The 10,560-nt window shown below is 35.8% G+C and overlaps 1 long non-coding RNA gene across 3 annotated transcripts in view; it reads right to left on the reverse strand.

Annotated features, from left to right (window-relative positions):
- Positions 1-9,323, reverse strand: part of LOC116216589 — a 26,600-nt gene extending 17,277 nt beyond the window's left edge. The window contains exons 1-3 of one of the 3 annotated variants that reach the window (XR_004159686.1): positions 9,221-9,323; positions 8,245-8,328; positions 538-601 (exon numbers count right to left, since the gene is read on the reverse strand). This is a non-coding gene — a long non-coding RNA (uncharacterized LOC116216589). Of the gene's footprint in view, positions 1-537; positions 602-3,909; positions 5,040-8,244; positions 8,329-9,220 lie in introns of those variants that run through there. The other 2 variants (XR_004159688.1, XR_004159687.1) reach the window with 2 other exon arrangements.
- Between the last annotated feature and the right edge of the window lie 1,237 nt (positions 9,324-10,560).

Below are 10,560 nucleotides of genomic sequence, written 5' to 3' on the forward strand. Positions count from 1 at the left end.
AGAGAAAACATATTACAGTTTAAATATGTTAAGTGTTAAACACAGCACCTACCCATGAAGCCCAGGCAGAATCCACCAGCTAGGGCTATGAAGATTTTATAATATCAGTTGTTCACTTCTGAACTTTCATCACATATGAGGGACAAAGTAGAAATCACCTGCTACCAACTGCCTACTGCATAATGCTCCCTTATATTAGAGGCTTTTCCTAAAAGCCTTTTAAGTCAGTTCATAGCTGGATATCCAAATACAGCACTCTTTCCAGCTTTGAGCTGACCAGAGCTCTTTGCCAGGTCAGCCTTAGAAGTGGGTTGGCTGGTGTGAATAACCATATACTTTATTCCTGTGCTGGATTACTGCAACGTAACCAGAGAAACAAGTGTTCCTTAGAAAACTCCATCTGATACAAACAACTACTCGCCAGCTGAGGCCACCAGGAGATATGACAGCATAGCTCCAATCTCTGCACTGACTGCCCACTGAAAATGGACAAATGTACAGTGTCATCCCAGGTAACTGGACTATCTTGGTACTGACCTTTGCTGTCTATGAGATCACTTCTCTTCCTGTGAAGACTGATTTCTGTAGCAGCTCCTTCCCACTGAAACCAATGATTGATAGATATAAACACCACAATGAGGAAAAGACTTCACAGATTAGTAGGTAGAATTTTGGACGTAATTTCTGATGAAAGTGAAAGCACAGAAATTCAGAGGGATTATATTGCCTTTCACTTTTCCCAATTCATTAACTGAAACAAAAAATAGTTGACTGCTGCCTTCAGAAAAGCAATAGGTAATGGAAGAAAGACTCCTGAATATTATTACCTGAGTGGTTCAAGTATATAGAAACATGACTTGTGAGAGAGCCTACATAGTCTGTGATGTTGGTAGATACTGTAACTTCCTGCAAAACCCCCATGGTATTTGTATTTTGATCACCCTTTTTCTGAGCACAAGGTTCAAATGAGCCCAGAGCTTCAGAGCAACAGTTGAAGTGGACCTTACAATTTATTACCCACACTGCTAAAAACATTAGCATAATATATCTCTATTTGTTATGAAATAGCATCTGCATCCCTTCTTATACTGCCTGAAACAACGATACATTAATTACTTAGCAGGGTCTGTGCTTGCTACACTAATAATTAACACAAATATCAGTGAAACTGAGACTTACTGCAGTAGATTTAGTCCTGACATTAAAACTGTTCATTCACCTAAATTCACTTAAAAGAGGAATCAGATTAGACTGAAAGATCTGAGAGTTTTAAGTATATTTAAAGCTTTAATGCTTTATTTATAAAACATGCAAGCAGGAACATGGTGTGTGGTTTCAGGTTTCCATTAAAATACTTTGCATGTATCCATTTGTGCTCATTAAAAAACCCACACAATTTAATCTGACCAACTCAAAGAGACATAGGTGGAATGTCTTCAGTTTCCAGGTCACATCTAATTATTTTAATGAATTGATACCTACAAAGCTACAAGAACATCCCAAAACCACACCAACCTTCATGACCAATTAAAATTTGATCTTGACTCACTCTGATCTTACCAGACATTATATGTATTACTCCTTAATCCCTTTTTCCTGTAACATCTTTAGGTTTGACTTTAGGTTTGCAGAATGTGGGCAAAGTCATTTAAAAACATGAGACACCAAACGAATGTCTACAGGTAAAATGTCTTAGAGCAATGAAATGGCCATTTATTTTAAAAGCAATGAGGTTTAATGGAACATTACTGAAGCTTTTAATCTTTTCTCGAGATACTTCATGCAGGTCTTTTCTCCTGGGATCCCTGTCTGCAGAGATCTTAGGGCTGAACTGCAGTCAAGCTGCTATATGAGCAAAGATTGAAGTAGTTCATGCTTAAATTAAATTGCAGAAACCTCACAGCAGAAAACTACAGTTACAAAAAAAACTTTACATAAAAGCCTTTGTCTTTAATTTCCTTTAGAAGATTAGAGGCTTAATTACAATGACTTGCAGCAGGGCTGATCCCTACTTCCACTGGAGTTAAAATGGCTCCACAGGGACCAAAGTTTTGCCATCAGCCCATACATTGCAATAATGCTCTTAACCTCGATCTCTATGATTGAAACACTTTTTTCCCCCATAAGCAGAATTTATTAGCTCTCATCCACTGACTAAGTAAGTAGAGTTTCATTGCTTTAGAATCAGAAGTGAATCACATTTACAGAAAGCAACCCCATGAAAGACACTGTTTGCAAGAGCTTAATCAGACATACCCAAGATCTAATGTGTATTTGAGCTACAGGTACATAAATCGAGCAAAATTACTTTCTTTTCTGTACTTACCATCTCTTAGGAGCACAACTCTACTGCTGTGAAGCTAAGTTGTGCCTATGTTAATGGGGTCAGCTAAGCATCATATTCTTCCCTTTGAAAGGTTTCTGTCACCCTGTCCCTCCTTCTAATGCAAGAAATTTTCTAATTCCAGAGTTCCAGTTAATTCAGGATGTCTGTGAGATAGTAAACACTTGGTTTTCTATGAACAAGAACATATTCTTAAAGGGAGTTGTAGGACAAATGATCACATTCAGAATATTCTATATTTAAATAAGATTTTCCTTATAGTTAAATTATATTTTTCAGAATAGTATTTAAAAATACTGCAGTGGGTGCCCCTTCAGGAAATGCTTTGTGGCAAGGAGTTTGTACACCAAAAGCTCAGTATTCTATAAGTGGTTTCAAATAAGAATTATTTCTCCTGTGATACAGGTGACTAATTAATCATCTGAAGTCGACACATCTAGAATATTTACTAAGCTTAATGAAAAGTACTTTTTAGGAGCTATATTTTAATCACTAGCTCACTCCAAATGCAATTTACTACAAAGCCAGCAAATATGATTACACACGTAGTTCTGATGTGAATACATTATAGTATTCACAAATGTAATATAGATCTGAAAACTACAGTGTAATTCAAACACAACGAGGTTACCTACACTAAGAAAAATCAACATATTTTTGAATCCTCATTTTTGCTTCAATCTGTATTCCCACACAGAAGATTTGATCATTTCAAAACACACTTTACAATTAGAATACAGAATATCACAGCCCTTCTATGGTAAAAACAATACTTCCAACTGCTCTTGTAATTATTTAAATCAAATATTCAATCTCATGCTTTGTTGTGTGTGAGATAAGTACAAAATTGTTATTCTTAAATGCTTTGGGATTTTGAAATCAGTGAAGAGTTTGTTATGTTCGTGAGGGTGTAAATATATGTGTGTATGTACCTACTCACCCACATAAGACATTCTTTTAAATTAGCAAAATACTTGGTTTCATGTAAAAATGAATAAGCAGAAATTATGATCCTAAGGTCTCAGGGTGTTGAAGATAGTGCTTACTCAGCTCCAAGGGTGACAGGATGCCTCATTCAGATGTAACCCACCACCTGACTTAAGGTGCCTGCTCTCAACACATCTGGAGGACATCAGCAACCCTGGAGCCACACCAGAGCCACTTTGGTCCTCCTGCCTCTCCCAAGGTTACTAACTTGAATATACTCAAGTGATATAACAGTTATGCATCTTCCAAAGCTAAAGGGATCTCAGTGGTGGCTCAGTTAAAGCACAGGACAAGTAAACACATTAGATTAGTCTGTATTACTCTAAACTAAGGAGACCACTCTAGTCTCTGCATGAGTACATGCACTTAAAGTCACACCTCAGGTGCTATCTAGATAGCAGATATAGATGAACTTCTTTCTAAAGTTTGAATTCATTCAGAGATCAATTTAACCTTTATGTATTGCTCCCATAAGCATTCATTCTTTGAATTCATTACTCCTTTTTTCAATTCTGCTTATCCAGTAAATAAAATCACTACAAATAAAGGAATATTCTTCACCCAAAAGAATTTTTAACTTTCATACAGATAATTTAATTAAATCAGATTCTAATCCAGTTAGTGTTCAAACTTTACTCAGATAGCCCTAAAAAGTATTTGTTCCATGTTCATTTAAAAGCCTAAACCAAATATTTCATTTTCCACATCTTTTAGCAGTAATAATTAAAAAAAAAATGCACTCTGGTTTTAAACAGCTATTAATATTTTTTAGGAAAAGTGAGAATGATTATCCCCATTTTACAGGTGGGAAACCTATTTTCCATTTCATTAATGATACCATCTTTCTCCACACTTCATTAAGTCACTCACAACAGCATAAAGGGATTATGAAATCATGCCATGATAGTATTTCTTGCGTGCACATTTCATCATCATTTTGCTCTAGAATAACTTGCTTTAGGGCAGTCTTGAACAAGCTTTGGGAAGAAATATAGAGATTTCTTAATGATATTCAAATCTACATGTGACTAACTACAACTCGAGTAGAAACCTTCTGCCATGTAAAGCCAAACTGAGAAATCCTTCATAAATGAAACTTCACGAGTGGCAAGGAATGGCATATAAGCTATTTAATTCACAAGATTTCAGAAAGTGAATGAAAGATAAAACCAACTTATTTTGTTCTTCAAAATACTTTACATTTTAAAATTTACCTTTTGAAAGGTTTCCCACTCTTAATTTGGTGTGAATGATAGCCGATCAGACACAAGTGTAATGCTTAGCTGTTTCCCTCTTACAAAAAAAAAAAAATCCACAAATTCTGTCTTGGATTCAGCCCATATATAGATATGCATCAATTCCAGGAAATGTGACTCAGGCATCATCTGAAGATAACAAGATAAATAAGCTGTTGACCAACTGAACTTTCTGCTTATTTTCACTTTTTTAAACAACTGAAATTGCTACTGTGGCCACCGTAACCACAGCATTTGTGTTATTTCTTTGAGTGGCAGCTATAAAAATGCCATAATGACCTTGAAAACAGAACTGGTACAAGAGCAGTACAGAAGAGAAAAGACAGTGAAGCACAACAATAGTTTTGAGTAGTTCCATGGAAGTTCAGCTTCATTTCCATGCTGTCAATTACAGCTAGTGGAGCTTATTCAATTTCACTTCAAGTCTCTCTCATTCTGCTGGCCAACAAGATCTAGAAGAGTGTAATGCAGAAAATAAGTGATTTAGCTTCAGGGAGATGTGTTAAAGCGTATGCCCCTGCCGAGGCTTAGGATGGCAGCACCGACGCCTCTAGAGCTCTGGAATATTACAGGTGCTGACAAACTGGCCTTTTAGCTTTGTTCACTGTGGAGTCTGCTTCTACTTCACTGGCCTTTTCATACCTCTTCTGCAGTTATCCCAATTATACTAAAAGCTATTTAAGAAATACAAAACGAAAAAAATACTAGTTGTCTGCTTCATAGCTATATATATTGCTCTCGGTCCTCTGCCAGTGCTCACTCCTAAAATAATCCCAGGAGTAGTTTATAAAGATGCTAATGAACACAGACCAAAAGCATGACAGAAGATTCAAATGTAGCTGTGGGTTAAGAGATCCAACTCCAATGCCCAGACTCAGTCTGCAGCTACATTCAAAATTTGCTAGTACAGCTTTAGCTGAAAAACCAAACAGCTGAAAAGAATATGTCTGGTCTTTACCATGGGCAAAAGGACAGAATTTTATCCAAGACTGCCAACATACATAAGCTAACTTGAGAAAAGATATGAAGAACAGTCTGTCACTGTTCTTAAGCAAAATTATGGTTTTCCCTTGAGACGATGAGAATGAGCCCTGTAAGAACTCTCAAGGGCAGCTACATGTAATTACTAGTACAAGCAAGAGAATTGGCTGAGAAATGAGGAGAAAAGGTGTTATTCCATTCCTCCTTGTTTAAAAGCCTATATAGCAAGGGTGCAGCTGTTGAAATCGAAACAGCTGCTTCCTTCGGAAGGAGCTACAGTGCTTTAGCTGGAGTCAAATCAAGTTCCTTACTTTTGCTGAGTTTAACATAGCAGAACTGAGTTCCTCTTATTTGCTGTAAAAAGGCTTTGGAATTATAAATCACAGTCTTCATTACTTGGTGAACTGTTATCAGGGGAAAAAAAAAGACCAGCCTGCAGATTTTCTAACTTCTATAATAATTACAAGCTGTCTTGTTTTTATTCAGATCTTGACTTAGATCAGATTCAAGTTACAAGAGCACATTTTTCCTGTGTGGTAAGACAAAAGTCAACTCAAGTAAACCTGTAGCTGAACTACAAATTGGACCTTGGATCCTAGCCTGTAGACTACTGATCCTTTGTCAATAGCTATATTTTATATTCCTCAAATAAATGATTCTAATCAATTTCTATCTAATGAGAAAGAGCTCCTTTCTTTCCTCTTAGTACATTTTGATATATTTCATGGGGCAAACAGCGTACAATTTAACATACTAAATCAACAGTCATTGTTCCTCTGTCTTAAAGATTACATCACTCCTGCAGACTAAATACTTAACTTACACTTAAGAACAATAGGGACAATCTGAAAAAAACACAGTCAATACAAAATACTGTCAGTAAGACCTGGGAGCAGGCCCAACAAAACCAGACTTAAGTTAATCTAAAGAGAATGTTGACAACCTCAATACAGTGCAGCTCCTCAGCTGTCAAAGAACAGCCATGTCACAATCACAGGACTACTCTAAGTAGAAAGGTAATATCAAAGCTACTCGGTCAATGGAAACACACCTATAAACTTCAGTCATTTTCAGACCACAGCTGCAAGAAAGATGAACCAGAAAGAAGTTGATTCCAGTACTAAGCTTTTTTACCTCACTATAAAGTGTCACAACTCCCATTAAATGTAATGCATTGAAAACATGGAACCTAGACCAATCTTCTACGCAGAGACAAATTAACCATAGCAACAAAACTAGATATTTCTCTTTCTTAGAGAATCAAGGAGCTGTAGGATAGGTATGGATTTATCTAAAAAAAAAAAAAAGTAGTGTGTTTTCAAAGGATTCATTTAGACATGGATCATATTCATTCCCATTCAGCTACTGAGTTTCACCCTGAAACTAAGAATTAAAAGAAATAAGCTCAAGTGACCTATCTCAAACATATAGATAATTCCAATAAACTAATCTGTGACCAGAAAAAAAGATGCTTCTACTCCGGTGTATATAAGTACTACATAGTCATGCAAAGTCACAAACAAAATATGGTCCTACTACTTTTTCTTATGGTCAATTCATTCAAAGTATTTCATTTGGACTCTTAGCTCTAATAAGACTGCATACCCAGTACTGCACAATCAGGACTTGGCAATATGCTATATTGCCATCTGGTTTTGTTTACCATAGATTTTAAAGTATTAAACATTTATTAAAGACCTTATTGGTTAAACCATCTTCAATAATTGTTGTTATTATTTATTAATCATAATACATCCACATAATTACTTACAGAGCCTCCTTCTAGTACCCATACTCACACTGAGTAATAGTTTAGACTATGATATATCCCTACAAAACAAACCACAGATTTGGCTGGCACTCAGCAGAGATTTGGGAAACCAAAATGGTTTCTCTGTAGCATTTACACAAGGTGTAGTCAGTTATATGGTTACATGTACCTACATGGGCATGTGTGTGTTTCAGTTTCCCGAAAAGTTCTCTAAGGTTCCAGTTATTAGTTTCGGTTAGAGATTTATATATTACTAACTTTTCTGAGATAATGAATTGGCAGGAAGGGCCAAATCATTGCTGCTGTGATTAAATCAGTGTCATTAACCCAAACTGTAAAAAGCAGGTATGTTTTGTTTCTTAAGATACTTTTTTTCTGGTGCATTACTCAATGCTGTCTTTGGCCAATTTATAACACAGACCAAGATTCACAGCATTTCTTCAGACAGAAGTATCTGATTTTTTGTAACTTGGAGAACTGAGCATCAGATGGCTCACTTTTTAAATTACCCCAAAATGAAGATGCAACCTGCCATAAAATACATCTTAACTGTTTTAAGGAAATTGTGGGTGGGCCATTCAGTGAGGAAATCTCTCAAAAAAAAAAAATATATACTAGAAAATTTGACTTAATATAATCAGAAGATAAATAGCCCTCAAAAGTATCTTTCTCCACATTACATGTAAGCCAGGGAAAGTAAAGATGTATGTATTTAAGAGGAAGGAATTCTGACATTGTACAGATAATCAAGGAAGAGATTACTTTGAGAAAACAGATGTAACACAATTAAGAGCCCCTGAGAAACAAGACATCAGGTCTCTGCTAGCCATTTGTGAATGAGGAAAATATGCTACAGTCCTAATGAGTCTGATCCAGACAAGAGATTAAATAACTCATTCTCTTACCTCAGGCTGGTAAAACTGTAAAGGCCATTTAAACATGTTTATGGCGTATTGGATTTGTGTTGTTACAGATGAGAACTTGAGGCACTAGAAAAAAAAGTAGAAATAAGTTAGTTTTCCTACTTTCATTCAGCTATCAACAATTAATGTTGAAGATCTTTTTTTTCCCTAAATAAATTATTTTACTACACTCAGCACAGGCTCAGCAACTCCCTTACCAACAAAATCCACCAAGAAAACATTTTAGAAAGGTAAATATGTTATCAAGGTAGACTCAATTGATGTTTACATTTAATTAACATGCATATCAGCAGAGACTTAGGAAAGAAAGCAAGCATGTAATTTCACCTAGTGAAGAGCATTTGGTACTCTCCAGGAAGTGGAATAGGTGGAATTTATTTTGCCTATGTGTAGAACTGTGACCTTTGAGCAGGGGATTTTCTTAGGTAGAAATGATCTTAGCAGAAGCATTTTGTAATTAGAACAAGTAGATGCTGAAAATAATAGCTTGCACTTTTTTTTTCCTCCATACTTCACCTTATTATTATTCATAAGTACATGCTGCATTAAGATTAGAATCAGGCTTCCCTGTTGTAATTAATGTAAATGACAAAAACGAAAATAAACAGTAAAATCAGGGATTGCATACATTGTTACAATGTATTTTAATTCACTGTCAAGAAATGAAGTAATCTTAATTTCCAAAAAAAAAAAAAAACCACATCAGAAAAGACACAACATTCAGAACTCAAATGTAATCAGATTATGGCAGCAGGTTAGAAATATAATCAAAAATATTACAGCATAACAGAATCTTAACAACCTTCCGTTTATTCAGTCAATTCTGATGCTATTAATTTATGATATTATAACAATCAAAAACATTAATCCAATATGGAAAAGTGATACAGGAAATATAAAGACAAAGCAACTAACATAATAGAAAGGTATTATAAAGGAAAGAAAAAAGGCTGGTCACCTGTGTCCAAAGAGCTATGCTCAGAGGGGAAAATACCACTAAAGAGGGAAATCCAGAAAAAGATCCTCCCCAGCAACAGTCAACCCTTAACTGAGGTCTAAGAGAGGTGCAGTCAGACTCCAGCCCTTCTGGTCACACAGCTGAATTGCCTTCACCTGTGCTTCCAGGGCTGACCAGGTCCCTTTTGCAGGTGCTCAATCAGTCATTCAGGCCATGACTCAACAGTTCCCACAGAGATATACGCTACTTGAACAAGTTTTTTCTGCTCATTAAAACATTTAGCCATCTAAATATCATGAAAATGAGGAATTTTGGAAGGCAAATTTCTTCAGTTACCTTATTCACAGTTTCATACAGCTTTTTCAAGCTTTACCTAAACATCCTTTACTTTGAATCTTTTATTTTAGTTTCTACTAGGCACAAGAAATAAGCATTTATTTACAGGACAGTTAACAAGAAATTCAGCTTTGAAATTCCATTGTAGCCCATGAAACAGATCTCATCTTTTAAGAACTAAGTGAAAGTTTAGTACCTGCTAAGCATCTCTTTGGGCAAGATTTATGTTCTCTCATCTTCTCAAAAATCTCTCAGGCTTGGACAACGCAGTATAACTTGCAGTCAAGCATGTTGTCTAGCATTACTAGTAATGCACTTGGAATTCAATAAATCATATTTTATGTAGCTGAAAAGAGTATAACAACTGAACAGATTCCAGTTCATGGAACTTCTAGGAAGCCAGGACATGAAGATGTTTCTTTAGCTTTTAGTGCTTCCTGTGTTTCAGTTTTATAGCCCATGCTAGAACGGTTTCCCACTGCTAAAAGTAACAGTCTGGATTAGACAGTCCTTGCTTTGCGGCTTGATCAGCTCAAGATTTGCAATATGACTTTGGGCAAGACCCTTTGAACCAGGCTGATCTCAATTAACTTCAGGATTCTTTGTCTACCAGCAGCATCCTCCCTATCTAATTTTCAACTTCAACATGTATATGTTGAACTGACCCTGGGCTGTGCCAGTGACAGCAGTCCAGAGGGCAGTATGAATACTAAAACAACCTAGGAACCCACCTCTACATATTTTAATCCTCTACCTGACAAAAGCAGAAACGAAATCCCATCTTTTCTAAATACATGTTCTGAAAATAAAAATGTAACTTAGAGATTAGGAGGTGCAGTAATTATAGCAATAACACAGCAATGATAATACAAAAGCCACCTTTTATAACGTTATCATAAAGAGACATTTCTTGACTGCTGAATCAAATTAGAAATGAAGATTTTTGTCCTGTTTTCAAATGTATTTGGCAAAGATTAGGTAGAAGTCATCAAAAATATTAATGA

The sequence above is a fragment of the Meleagris gallopavo genome, chromosome 4 (assembly GCF_000146605.3).
Source record: "Meleagris gallopavo isolate NT-WF06-2002-E0010 breed Aviagen turkey brand Nicholas breeding stock chromosome 4, Turkey_5.1, whole genome shotgun sequence".
Lineage (NCBI taxonomy): Eukaryota > Metazoa > Chordata > Aves > Galliformes > Phasianidae > Meleagris > Meleagris gallopavo.